A 13102-nucleotide genomic window follows, 5' to 3' on the forward strand; every position below is an offset into this window, starting at 1 on the left:
TTCTCCAAGTTAATACCCAACAGAAATGCAGTTCCTTGAGATTTATAATAGAATATTGTTTATTTTCTGAAAAATCATTGGGTCAGACACTAAATCAACTTTTCCATGCAGTTAACTCATTTGGTAATCACAAATATTCTATGATGTAGGCATAAGTGACTCTCAAAATATTTACAACTGGTACATCAGATTAATGCAACTCAATTGATGTACATGCGGCCCACTCAGAATGGACAGTGGTGTAAACAATTGGTGAGGATGTACTGGTATATTGGCTGGGTATCGGCCTCATGATAGTCACTGCTATTTTCCCTATTTTATAGGTGAGACAGCTCAAGCACACGTAATATATTTTGCTCCAAATCAGAAATATGGCAAGTGGTGGAGCAAGAACTCAAATTAAACTGTCTGATCCTAGAGCCTGTACTATAAACCCCCATATTAGCCCTCGACTCACCCCTCTAGACTTAGTTCACGGAATCAGAGACTAGAGTCAGTCCTTTTTTAGTATCCTAATTTGTATAAAAGTATTGTCTGTGTTAGTTTTGCTGCCTGATGGGCACACTTCCTTACTAAAGAAATTGACTTAAAGAGTATAGAGAATGAATCAGGGCCAGGATTATACAGTGTATTGCTTGTACAGTATAGATTGATATTTTCCTGAATAATAATTGAAATAATTATTGTATTACTAAAATAGTTGAATGATAGACAAATGTGAGTATATACAAGCAAAAAAGTAGACAGAATCTATATTCCTATACTTTAAAAAAACCTTTAAAAACTTTTTTCCTTTAAAAAAGCTTACTTATGAATATTCAACTCTCCAAAAAAGCAATGTACTGAACTTACCTGTTTCCTATCCTTCAGACCAGCGGTAGAAAGTTTATCATGAATGAAATTTTGTAGACTAGTAAATCTATTTCATCCAGAAAAGAATGGATGTATTGAGATAAGCAGGAATATCACTTTGCCAACAAAGGTTTGTATAGTCAAAACTATGATTTTTCTAGTAGTCATGCATAGATGTGAGAGTTGGGCCAAAAAGCAGGCTGGGCGCTGAAGAACTGATGCTTTTGAATTATGCTGGAGAAGACTCTTGAGGGTCCCTTGGACTGCAAGGAGATCCAACCAGTCCATCCTAAAGGAAGTCAGTCCTGAAGGACTGATGCTGAAGCTCCAATACTTTGATGTGACATGTGATCACCTTCCTTGGTTTCTTTAGGTGAGATTTGTTAGCTTTCTTTATTGTCAAGGTGTACTTTTTGGAAGAAAGTCACTATGGAAGGAAGACTTCACTTAATGAGGAAGGTGGGCTATGTTCCACCTCACTGAGGATCCAATATCTCCATAATTTATTTGAATGTTTTTTCTTGAGAGATTTATCTATTCTCCTTCACTCATAGATTTATTCAGTCATTCATTTATATCAGTATGGCCTCAAAAAATACATTTTGTACTTTGGGTTTTAAGCAATATTGCTTGTTTTTACTCCTATTATTCTCACTTTGGCCATTGGGAGATATTTCTGTTGACTCCTATGTCCGTTTGACATATACCTATAATTATGCTTTCTTGTTTTTGTTTTCATTTTTTCTTTTAGTATTTCCTTGTTTTCTGGCACTAAATATGACCCAGATTCATTTGTATGTTTCCTGACAGGGTCTAAAATCAGCCATCTGACTAAAGTGCATTGATTGCTTTTATTGGAATGGTATTTGAAGACAAGATTCAGGATATCTCAGCTGACATGTACATAGTAATCTTCACAGTATGTTTGCATGTGTGTGTGTACTATCTATATATGTACATATATATACTATCCATATATGTATATATATAGACATATCTGTATATGTCTATATGTAACAGTCTGTATCTCTGTAAATCTAAAAAGGAGTTCATATTGATGTTATTAGTCTGGAAAGATCAGCAGTGGCCACAGGAGAGGAAAAGGTCAGTTTTTCTTCCAATACCAAAGAAAGGCAATGCCAAAGAATGTCCAAATTACTGCACAGTTGCACTCATCTCACATGCTAGCTTCCCTGGTGGCTCAGACGGTAAAGAATCCACCTGCAATGTGGGGCACCTGGGTTTAATCCCTGGAGAAGGAAGTGGCAACCCAATCCAGTATTTGCACCTGGAGAATCCCCATGGACAGAGGAGCTTGCCAGGCTACAGTCCATGGGGTTGCAAAGAGTCAGACACGACTGAGCGACTGAGCACTTGGCACAACACACACGCTAGCAGAGTGATGCTCGAAATTCCCCGAGCCAGGCTTCAACAGTATGTGAACCGAGGACTTGCAGATGTTCAAGCTGGGTTTAGAAAAGGCAGAGGAACCAGAGATCAAATTGCGCAATCCATTGGATCCTAGAAAAAGCAAGAGAATTCCAGAAAAACATCTGCTTCTGTTTCATTGACTACATTAAAGCCTTCAACTGTGTGGATCACAGCAAACTGGATATTCTTAAACAGATGGAAATACCAGGCCACCTGACCTGCCTCCTGAGAAATCTGTATGCAGGTCAAGAAGCAACAGTTAGAACTGAACATGGAACAACAGGCTGATTCCAAATCGGGAAAGGAGTACGTCAAAGCTGTATATTGTCTCCCTGATTATTTAACTTATATGCAGAGTACATCATGTGAAATCCTGGTCTGGAGGAAGCAGAAAACACCACCGAAAGGCAGAAAGCAAAGAGGAACTAAAGAGCCTCTTGATGAAAGTGAAAGAGGAGAGTGAAAAAGTTGGCTTAAAGCTCAACATTCAGAAAACTAAGATCATGGCATCTGGACCCATCACTTCATGGCAAATAGATGGGGAAACAATGGAAACAGTGACAGACTTTATTTTGGGGGGCTCTAAAATCACTGCAGATGGTGACTGGAGGCCATGAAATCAAAAGACACTTGCTCCTTGGAAGAAAAGGTATTACCAACCTAGGCAGCATATTAAAAAGCAGAGACATCATTTTGCCAACAAAGGTCTGTCTAGTCAAAGCTAAGGTTTTTCCAGTAGTCATGTATGGATGTGAGAATTGGACCATAAAGAAATCTAAGTGCTGAAGAATTGATGCTTTTGAACTGTGGTGTTGGAGAAGACTCTTGAGAGACCCTTGTACTTCAAGGAGGTCAAACCAGTCCATCCTAAAGGACATCAGTCCTGAATATTCACTGGAAGGACTGATACTGAACTGAAGCTCCAATTCTTTGGCTAACTGAGGTGAAGGGCTGACTCATTAGAAAAGACCCTGGTGCTGGGTAAAAATGAAGGTGGGAGGAGAAGGGGCTAACAGAGGATGAGGTGGTTGGATGGCATCATCAAGTTGGCGGACATGAGTTTGAGCAGAATTTAGAAGCAAGATCCAGGAGATGGTGGTGGACATGGAATTCTGGTGTGCTGCAGCCCATGGGGTCATAAAGAGTTGGATGCAACTGAGTGACTGAACTGAATGATGTCTTTGACCACATGTCTCATTAGAGCCTCCTTCCCTTACTTGTATGCAAATCCATCTTCCATAGTGAGTTTGTTTCACCAATCCTGCATTGGTTTATTTAATTGTTCAGTTCCAATTTACGTGTATGTAGGTGCCAGAATTATTAAGTCATGCTGCCTTGGAAAAAAATTACCATCTAGAATACGATGATTATGTATGGGTTTTTTTTGTCTTTAGTTTCACACACTACATTCAATTAAAAAATTTACTTAGGTTAGCATCTTTTTACCCTACATCTTTCGGTGAAGTTATATTCATTTGTATAATATAATAGATTGTTTTCTACATACCATACTGACAACCCTTTACCACCTAAATGTTCTTTTCAAGATATTTGCACACAATAAGGGTCACTCTTTGTGCTGTGAAGTTCTATGGACATTTGACTAAATATGGCATGTCTTGTAACCACCATTGGTGTGTAAATGATTAGTAAGTAGAAACCTCAGTTAAACAGAGAAGGGAGACCAAAAGCAGGAGCTCTCATGCCCTGTGACAAAAGCAGAGCCCAAATGGAAGAAGAAAAACACCTGGACTTCCCTGCCAAGGACTCAGCTGATGAAAAGGCATGGACTGCTTGCTACAGTCTTTTCAACTTCATTTTTCTTCCTATAAAAGCATTCTCCTTCCCTTGCTGAGTGAGAAACTGAATATGCCAGGGTGGCAGACTGCAATTCTCTGCTGATTCTGAAAAAAATCCATCTTTGCTGGAGAAATATCTGGCAGTCTTATCTGTTTCAGGTCAACAGGTATGACAAGGAATAGTTCCCCTATCCTAAAAAAATCTGATCCTCTTGACCCATTCAACCCTCCCCTGACCCTGGCAAAAAGCCTTCAGTTTTATCCTACATAAAATGGGTTAGAAGATGTTCCCTCTACTTCCATTTTTTTGGAAGAAATGATAGAGAATCAATATGATTTCTTCCTTAAATATTTGGTAAAATACACCAAATTATCCAGGCCTGGTGCTTTCTTTATTAAAAGGTTATTAATTATTAATTAAAATTTTAATAGCTATAGGACTATTAAGCTTGTCTCTCCTTATGTGAGTTTTGGTAGTCAGCGTCTTTCAAAGAATTAATCTATTTCATCTAGATTAGAAATTTGCAGGTCTAGAGGTGTTCATAATATTTCCTTTTAAAGTTTTCCAATGTCTCATGAAATCAATAGTGAAGGTCTTTTCATTTCTGATACTAGTAATTTGTGTCTTTTTCCTTTTTTTCTTCTTTAACTTGGCAAAAGTGTGGCAATTGTTTTGATTTCTTTTCAAAAAACCCTGTTTTTAGTTTTTTGGAATTACCATATCCTATTTTCATTTTCATTGCTTTCTGTTTTTATTTCTATTTTATCTTTTCTTTGATTACTTTAGTCTTAAATTGCTCTTCTTTTTCTTCTAATGTAAGTTATTGATTATAGATCTTTCTTCTAATTATATGTATAATTCTAATTTCTTCTAATTATATGCATTTAATGCTATAAATTTCCCTCTGAGAACTGATTTTACTGCATCCCATAAATATTAATAATTTACTATTTTATTTAACTAGAATATTTCTAAAATTCTTTAGGGTTTTGCTTCCATCCATGTGATGTTTTCAAGTGTTATTTAGTCAACAAATAATTAGTAATTAGATAGCATGTTATTAATTTTTAGTTTAATTCCATTGTGATATGGAAACATAACTTTGTGTGATTTCTTTTCTTTTAAATTAACATTTGTGGCGCAGAAAGTCCTTTATCTTTGTGACTGTTCTGGACTTGAGAAAAATATGTATCCTGGTGGTTTTAGATGAAGCATCCTATAAATTACAACTAGATCACGTTAATTGATGGTTCTGTTCAAGTCAACAGTATCTTTTCTGAATTTCTGGCTGTTTGATTCTATAAATTACTGAGAGAGGGGTGTTGAAGTCTCTCCAGCTATAATAGGAAATATTTCTTCTTGCCGTTCTATTAGTTTTTGTCTTATACAGTTTTACTTTCTTCTGTTATGTGCACACACATTTAAGATTATGCCTTCCTAGAGAATTATTACTGTTTTATTATTTAATGTCTGCCTTTATCCCAGATAATCATTTTTATTCTGAACTTAGCTTTATCTGAAAGTAATCTAGTTAGTCCAGCTGCATTAGTGTTAACATAGGATATTTTTCTCCCTCCCTTTACTTTTAATCTATCTGGATTTTTTAGTAGTTAAAGTGGATTTCTTATCAACAGTAGAGTTAGGTCTTTTTTCCCCCAGTTCATTCTGATAATCTTTGTATTTTAATTGATGTATTTAGACCTTTCATCTTTAAAGTGAATACTGATGTATTTAGATTAATATGTACTATATTGTTTGTAGCTGGTTTTGAGGTAGGAGGTAGATGGGCTGCAGGTTGCAACTAGCCTCCTGTTTGCATTTCTTGAGGCATGAGATAGGTAGGCCCCAGTTGAGCAATTTACAGTCATCCTTGTATTTACAAATAGCCAGTCCTTGTTTGTCTCTTGAAAACACCTCAAGGTAATAATCATGGCAAAGATAAAGAGAAGAAAAAAAAAAAACAAAAACCTGTTTGAGTAAAGAATTAAGGGGTCTCTCAGTCTCCCCATTTTATGACAAGGGAGACACTACTTATGTGCAGAAAAACTCCTTGGTGTCAAAACTCAAGGGATAATGAGTCTCGCTCCTCCCAGAAGCCTTCATTTAGAGACCCATCTCGGCTGTCCTCGGGACCTGAGGATCCCGAAACAAACTAACCAGGGTGGAAATGGGAGGTGGGGTGGTGGGTTGGAGACAAAGCAAGATGACTGGCCTGAGCGAAGGCAAAGACCCAGAAAACTGCCCCCTCATGAAAGACTTAAACTTCCCCGGGTTCGATTCCTGAGTTGGGCAGATCCCCTGGAGAAGGAAATGGCAACCCACTCCAGAATTCTTGCCTGGAGAATCCCATGGTCCAAGTAGCCTGGAGGGCTACAGTCCATGGGGTCACAAGAGTCAGAGTGACTTGGCGACTAAACTAAACCACCACCACCAAGGTGCAACTCTCTGAGTTCACCTGTGAGCCTTTCCACATGTACTTTTCTTCTCAATAAACTTTTTACTTTGCTCTTTACCTACTGCCTCCTCGCCTGAATTCATTCTTGACTAGGCAACCCTAGCCCTAACTGCTGCCTCCTGTGGTTCAGTGGTTAGGACTCCAGGTCTGGGAAACCAAGACCTTTCTTCCATCTTCCACTGGCTGCTGCTTGCTACAAGCTGTCTTTTACTGCGTGCATCTCAAATCAGTTCATATTTGTTGCTTTTGTTTATTTTCCCTTTTCTCTGGTTTTAAAGATTTTTTATATGATTCTATTTTATTTCCTCTCTTAGTTTTCAGTTTTTTTAACAAAATTTTTAAAAGTTACTTTCCATTTATGGTTATTATATAGTATTGACTCTGTTCCCCATGTTGTCCAATACATCTTTGAGCCTATTTTATACCCAATAATTTGTACCTCCCACTCCCTCATGCCTATGGTACCCCTCCCCACTTCTCAGGGTAATCACTTGTTGGTTCTCTATATCTGAGTCTGCTTCTTTTTTAATTTATTCACTAGTTTGTTGTATTTTTTAGATTCCATATGTAAGTGATAATATATAGTACTTTTCTTTCTCTGACTTATTTCACTTACCCAAATACCTTTCAAGTCCACCCACATTGTTGCAAATGGAAAATTTTCATCTTTTTTAATGAATGAGTAGTATTCCATTGTATATATGTACCACACCTTCTTTATCTATTTATCTGCTGATAGATACTTAGGTTGCTTCTGTATCTTGGCAGTTATAAATAATGATTGGGTTCATAAATATGAACATGGGGTCCATATATCTTTTCAAAGGATTGTGTTTTTTTTAGATATGTATATACGTAATTGGTATGTATATATACATATATATATATAAATAATGCTGCTATGAACATTGGGGTACATATATCTTTTCAAATTACTGTTTTTTAATATATGTATATATATATACTTAATTGATATGCATATATATATATACATACAATTAAGTCTATATAAGTCAGCATTCCACTCCTATATATATATATATATATATATATAGAGAGAGAGAGAGAGAGAGAGAGAGAGAGACAGACAGACAGAGACAGAGACAGAGACAGAGAGAGAGACACAGAGAGAGAGCACATTTAATCTGAAAGCAGCAGAACACACGTTCTTTTTTGATAGCAGCCTTACTAAGGAAATGGCAACGCTCTCCAATATTCTTGCCTGGGAAATCCTGAGGACAGAGGAGTCTGGCAGGGTACAGTCCACGGGGTCGCACACAACTTGGAGACTAAGCAACAATAACATACTAAAAGGTTAAGATGTTGCACATTTTTTTATATACTTGACCATTTGCAGATCTTATTTGAAGAAATATCAGTTCAAGTCCATTGTCCATTTTTCAGTGCAGTTTTCTTTGTTATTGAGTTTTAGGAGTTATCTATATATTCTGGATATGTCAAATATGTAATTCACAATATGGCGACTTTGTCCTTGGCTGTGTTGGGTCTTCATTGCCGCACACAGGCTTTCTCTAGTTGTGGCGAGTGGAGGCTACTCTTTGTTGCTGTGTGTGGGTTTATCATTGTGGTGGCTTCTCTTGTTGCAGAGCATAGGTTTTAGGGTGCATGGGCTTCGGTAGTGACCTTGCATACAAGGGATTATTTCCACTCTATCTGCCGTATCCCATTGGTCTATATATCTGTACTTATGCCAGTACCTAACTGTTTTGATTACTTTATCTTTGTAGTGTTTAAAGTCACAAAGTGTGAGTCTTCTGTTTTGCTCTTTCCCAAGTTTGATTTGGATATTTGGAGTTCGTTGAGAATCCATATAAATTTTAGAATTTTTTTCTGTTTCTCCAAAAAAGTCATGGGACTATTGAAAGAGATTGCATTGAAATGGAAAATAATTTGAGTAGTATATTGAAAAATTGGCCTGTCAATATTAGAATGGTATTGATTTCAGCTGCTTCTAGCTGCCTAGTGGTTTTGCTGGTGATGTGAGTAAGTCATGTCTGTCCGTTCAGTTCAGTCCCTCAGTCACGTGACTTCAGCACGCCAGACCTCCCTGTCCATCACCAACTCCCAGAGATTGCTCAAACTCATGTCCATCGATCAGGTGTTGCCATCCAGCCATCTCATCCTCTGTCATCCCCTTCTCCTTCCCTCAATCTTTCCCAGCATCAGGGTCTTTTCTAATGAGTCAGCCCTTCACATCAGGTGGCCAAAGTATTGGAGTTTCAGCTTCAGCACCAGTCCTTCCGATGAATATTTAGGACTGATTTCCTTTAGGATTGACCGATTTGATCTCCTTGCAGTCCAAGGGACTCTCAAGAGTCTTCTCCAACACCACAGCTCAGAAGAACAAGTGATGTCTATACCCAATGAAAGCGTCAAACCCTAGACCAATTTGCATTCTGATTTTGGTTACTGTTATTTTCAGAATATGTTCCAAGCCAGTTTCTCTTGAAACAATTCTGAGACTTTTCCAGAATCCTCTACAAAGCTTTTTTCTTTTGGAATTGCTTTCTATTGTTTGAACTGATAATCCATATTGATAGAGAAAATGTAACCTAGATTATTTGCAGACAGGAACACGAGGGATTATATGATTTATTTTCTGGGAATTTTAGGGTTGAGGGCAGTGAAAATACAGTTACTCTTTAAAAATTTAAAAAATTTTCATGAATAATAGAAAACAGATCCTATTTTTGTGTATCATCATTTGCAAGGAACATCCACTGAATGCAAAGTTTTGGGGGCAAGCAGGAACTGTTACTGTAGGGAACATGATGGTTAAGATAAATTGCATTAAATGTGGAGGTCTTTGTTTTTTCCCTTCTTCTAGAAACTATAGAGAGCTTAAACAAATGGAAATACAAGTCCAGATTTCCTGAATCTTATCTCAAATTGTGTACTGACAGACACTTTATATTAAACTGCTCTACATTTTCCCCTTGAAGCCACATTCTTTAGCAAAACTGAAATCAAACTCACATTTCAATCCTGTGCCTTACTGACTTTCAAAGACATTTAAATCCTCTTCAGGTCACTAATATGATGTGATCATATTGATTGGCATATAAAGGAGCAACAGATAGAATTGAGATAGTTTGATAATTTAAGTCCTGAGCCCTCAAACTTTCCTGAATCTTACTTGGCATCTGAAGCAGACTTTCTTTCTTCATTTGATATGACCTTCCCTTCAAAGTTTGAAGAGGCTGATATTTTGAAAGAGACGGACAATTCTCTTTGTAACTGAAATTGGCCATCCTTTGTAATCTCCATCTAATTAAAGGAAAGTTGTATTTGTGCTACATGGGTGAAGTGGAAGGGGTAATAACAGTGTTAAACCCTGAACAAAAAGTATATACACTTGAAAATGCAAAATGCGTTTTGATAAAGCACATAAAAATTAAAATCATGAGAATGCATGAGGATATAAATGCTGGGAATGTTTAACTAAATATAAAAACATCCAGCTTTTTTAAAAGTGACTTTATCAGCATGGTGTATCTAGAAGATATATTAGATTCACTGTGTGCCAGCAGGAGGGCCTGGAAGAATTTGCACTCGTTTCATTTGGTTAATGGATAGAAATATGGATCTATAGCAGATAAAATTAAGTCAAGCAACCAGAATACTTTGGCAAATGTACATGATAGAGTTTAGAGATTTAGATAAGACTACTTCCATGGAATTGTTAATTGTAGTCTATGTACACACACTCAAACTTTATTATAAAGGGGTCCATGGTCATATGCTCCAGCTAAACAATGAGGCACATATTGATAAAGGTAGAAACTACACTTTAAAAAGCAGAGACCAATATTCATAGGCCAGGGGTGATGGAGAGACATGCTATAAATGAGTTCACTGATTTCTTTGGGAATATTGGGTTCACAGTGAGGCACAGACCAAGTATTGGCATTTCAGGGCTGAATGCAAAGTGAATTTGGTTTCCATAATAAAATGTGAAATTTGATTTCCATAATAAAGTAATAAATATATTTGTTAATCAGAATAGTGTGACCTGTGGAAGTTTTTGGTCCTGTAGTCCTAGGACTGATATAGTTAGGCAACTTGCTAAGTTATTAGTAAGTGCTACACTGGAAAAAAGCAAAATTTAAATATGAAAATAGGCCTGCCTGACTTGAGCAACTGCAATAGAGAATTACAGCCTTTTGCCCAGTTTCCAAATATGTTATTTCTCAGACCTGATACTTTTTCAATAAAGAAAGCCCAAGTGCTTTTTAAACAAGCCCTCAAAATAACATGACAAGTGCATCATGTGAATCTTTTCCTCAGCAGTTTACAAATGGAATCTCTAACAGGCAGCTGCACTTTGGAAAAGAAAACTGAGATGTCCTCAGTGTTTATTTAACACTGGATATGAGTTAATACTAATTCTAGGAAAACTGTGATTTTGACAGATACGGTAATATCAGGTGATTAATGAAATTTTAATGTGAGTCTGTTTCAAAATGATCTAAGTGTAAGGCTTGATGCCTTCCTTTTTAATTACTTTCTGAGTCTCTGGATATTAAATGCAAAAATCTGTGTATCTATGTGCCTATCTGTGTATCTGTCTATGCATCTGCCTATTTTTCTGTGTATCTAATGAGCCCTCCATGACACCTGACCCATGAAATATGAATTGCTGTGGTAAATATGGCCAAGTAGCATGAATGCACAGAAGACTGTAGAATGCCTCCTAACCAAGAGTATATCTCAAATGATACCAACTCTGGAGAAACCACAGAGATTACATTTAAGTCTTGAAACTATAGTAGTGAAATTTCAACTCTTTGGCAGTTTGAAAAGACGTTAAGGATCTTGGGCATTATAAAATTAAAATGCTAGTTACTTCTGCACTTTTCCCTTTATGTTCTCTGTTTTAAAACAAGTCAACACAACTTAGTGTACCTGGTAAAATACAGGTCTGATAAGTCTTCCCTTTCTTCCCATCCAAGTTCACAAAGACCATTAAGATTATGACTTTTGTCATAACTTTTCATTAAGACATTTTAGGGAAAGAGTACATCTTATAAGAGACATCTTATTGTAATATTATCTCTTTTGCTCTATGTAGCAATTTGGTTCCCATCATCTTAGATTTTCTTACATTCCTATAAAGCATTATGATGGAAGGATCTATAGAGTCACAAATAGCAATAACACCAAGTTCTCTTGAGAAGACACATATCTAACTGTGAATAAGTAATTTTATAAAAATACAGGGACCATACAATTAATTCAAGTCCTGAGGATCATATATGCTTGGAAATGATGACATAATCTGCCTAGTGAAAGATACGTTTCTGTATAATTTACACCTATGCTGCCAAAAAAATAAAAACCAACAAAACTCACAAAATTTGGAGTTCCTTAACTTTTGAATGCAATGTATGTTGCAATTGGATCTTTTGCTCCAATTGATCCCTTTGAATTAAACCTCAATAAAGAAATTACCTTTTAGGTTATCCTGAACTGCAATTCAAACTGCTTTACCTCTTAATTTTTATGATCCAGATATCCAATAGTTTGATAATCATCAGGTTTTTGGAGTCATTTTTGATAGATGAGAAAATTTTTCAAGCATAGATCCATGGATAGAACTTTGAATGTATCCAACATGTGGGATTATTTGTGAATGTGTAAAATAAAAATTGCTTCCACTTTGAGGAGGCTTTCACTAATTGGGAGGATTATACAATACACATTGTGAATATCAGTCAATTTCTGTTCTAAACTGCCTGAGTATTTGCTTAATGGGCTCATGAATAGTAAGTGTCAGTCATTAGACAATCTAAGTTATGCACACTCTCAATAAATTACTTCTCAAGACAGGAGATTATGTTCACAAGCAGCGCTTAAGTCAACACAAAAAAGACATGTTGGAGTATGTTTCAGGCTTAAAGACAAAGTAACCACCATCAACTATGCAGCCTAATTAATGTCCTCCTTAATTAGATGCTCATCTTTTGGAAAGAAATAAGTAAAAACAATGAGAAATGGCTAAAATTCTTTTCACTGAATGGGAACATTGGGTGAGTTTCCCTATTTGTGTGTTTAAGTAGACATGGAGTGTAAAGAAAGGGGTTGTTTCCTACATAGCCCTCAGATATTGGACCAGAATAAGGCAACCCAAAGTACCAAAAGAATGTAAGTATAATGTGTTTGTAAATATTTTATTCATATATTATGTTTAGTTTTCATAGAGTCATTTCTTAAGATATTGTGAAATAGATACCAATTCTCCAATTTTATGCCAATTCAGATATGTTTTCTGCAACCTGTTTAAAACTGGGCATCATAACAATTCTTCTAATTCAGAAAATCTGAGAAGTATTTGAGTTTTTTCCTAAGTTGCTTCTTCACTTATTCAGCTTGTGTTTATGGATTTTCTGTTTTTTGTGGGGGAATGGGGGGACAGCGAAGGAGGTAGAGGTGGCTTGTAGATGGCACAGTCATCATATAATTATTTGTCCACAGATGCTAACTGTCTGGTAGTGTAGGTAATTATTCTTGCCAGAAAATTGGAGGTAGAAGTTGATTGATAGT

This window comes from Dama dama, chromosome 3 (assembly GCF_033118175.1).
Source record: "Dama dama isolate Ldn47 chromosome 3, ASM3311817v1, whole genome shotgun sequence".
In the NCBI taxonomy this organism is placed as follows: domain Eukaryota; kingdom Metazoa; phylum Chordata; class Mammalia; order Artiodactyla; family Cervidae; genus Dama; species Dama dama.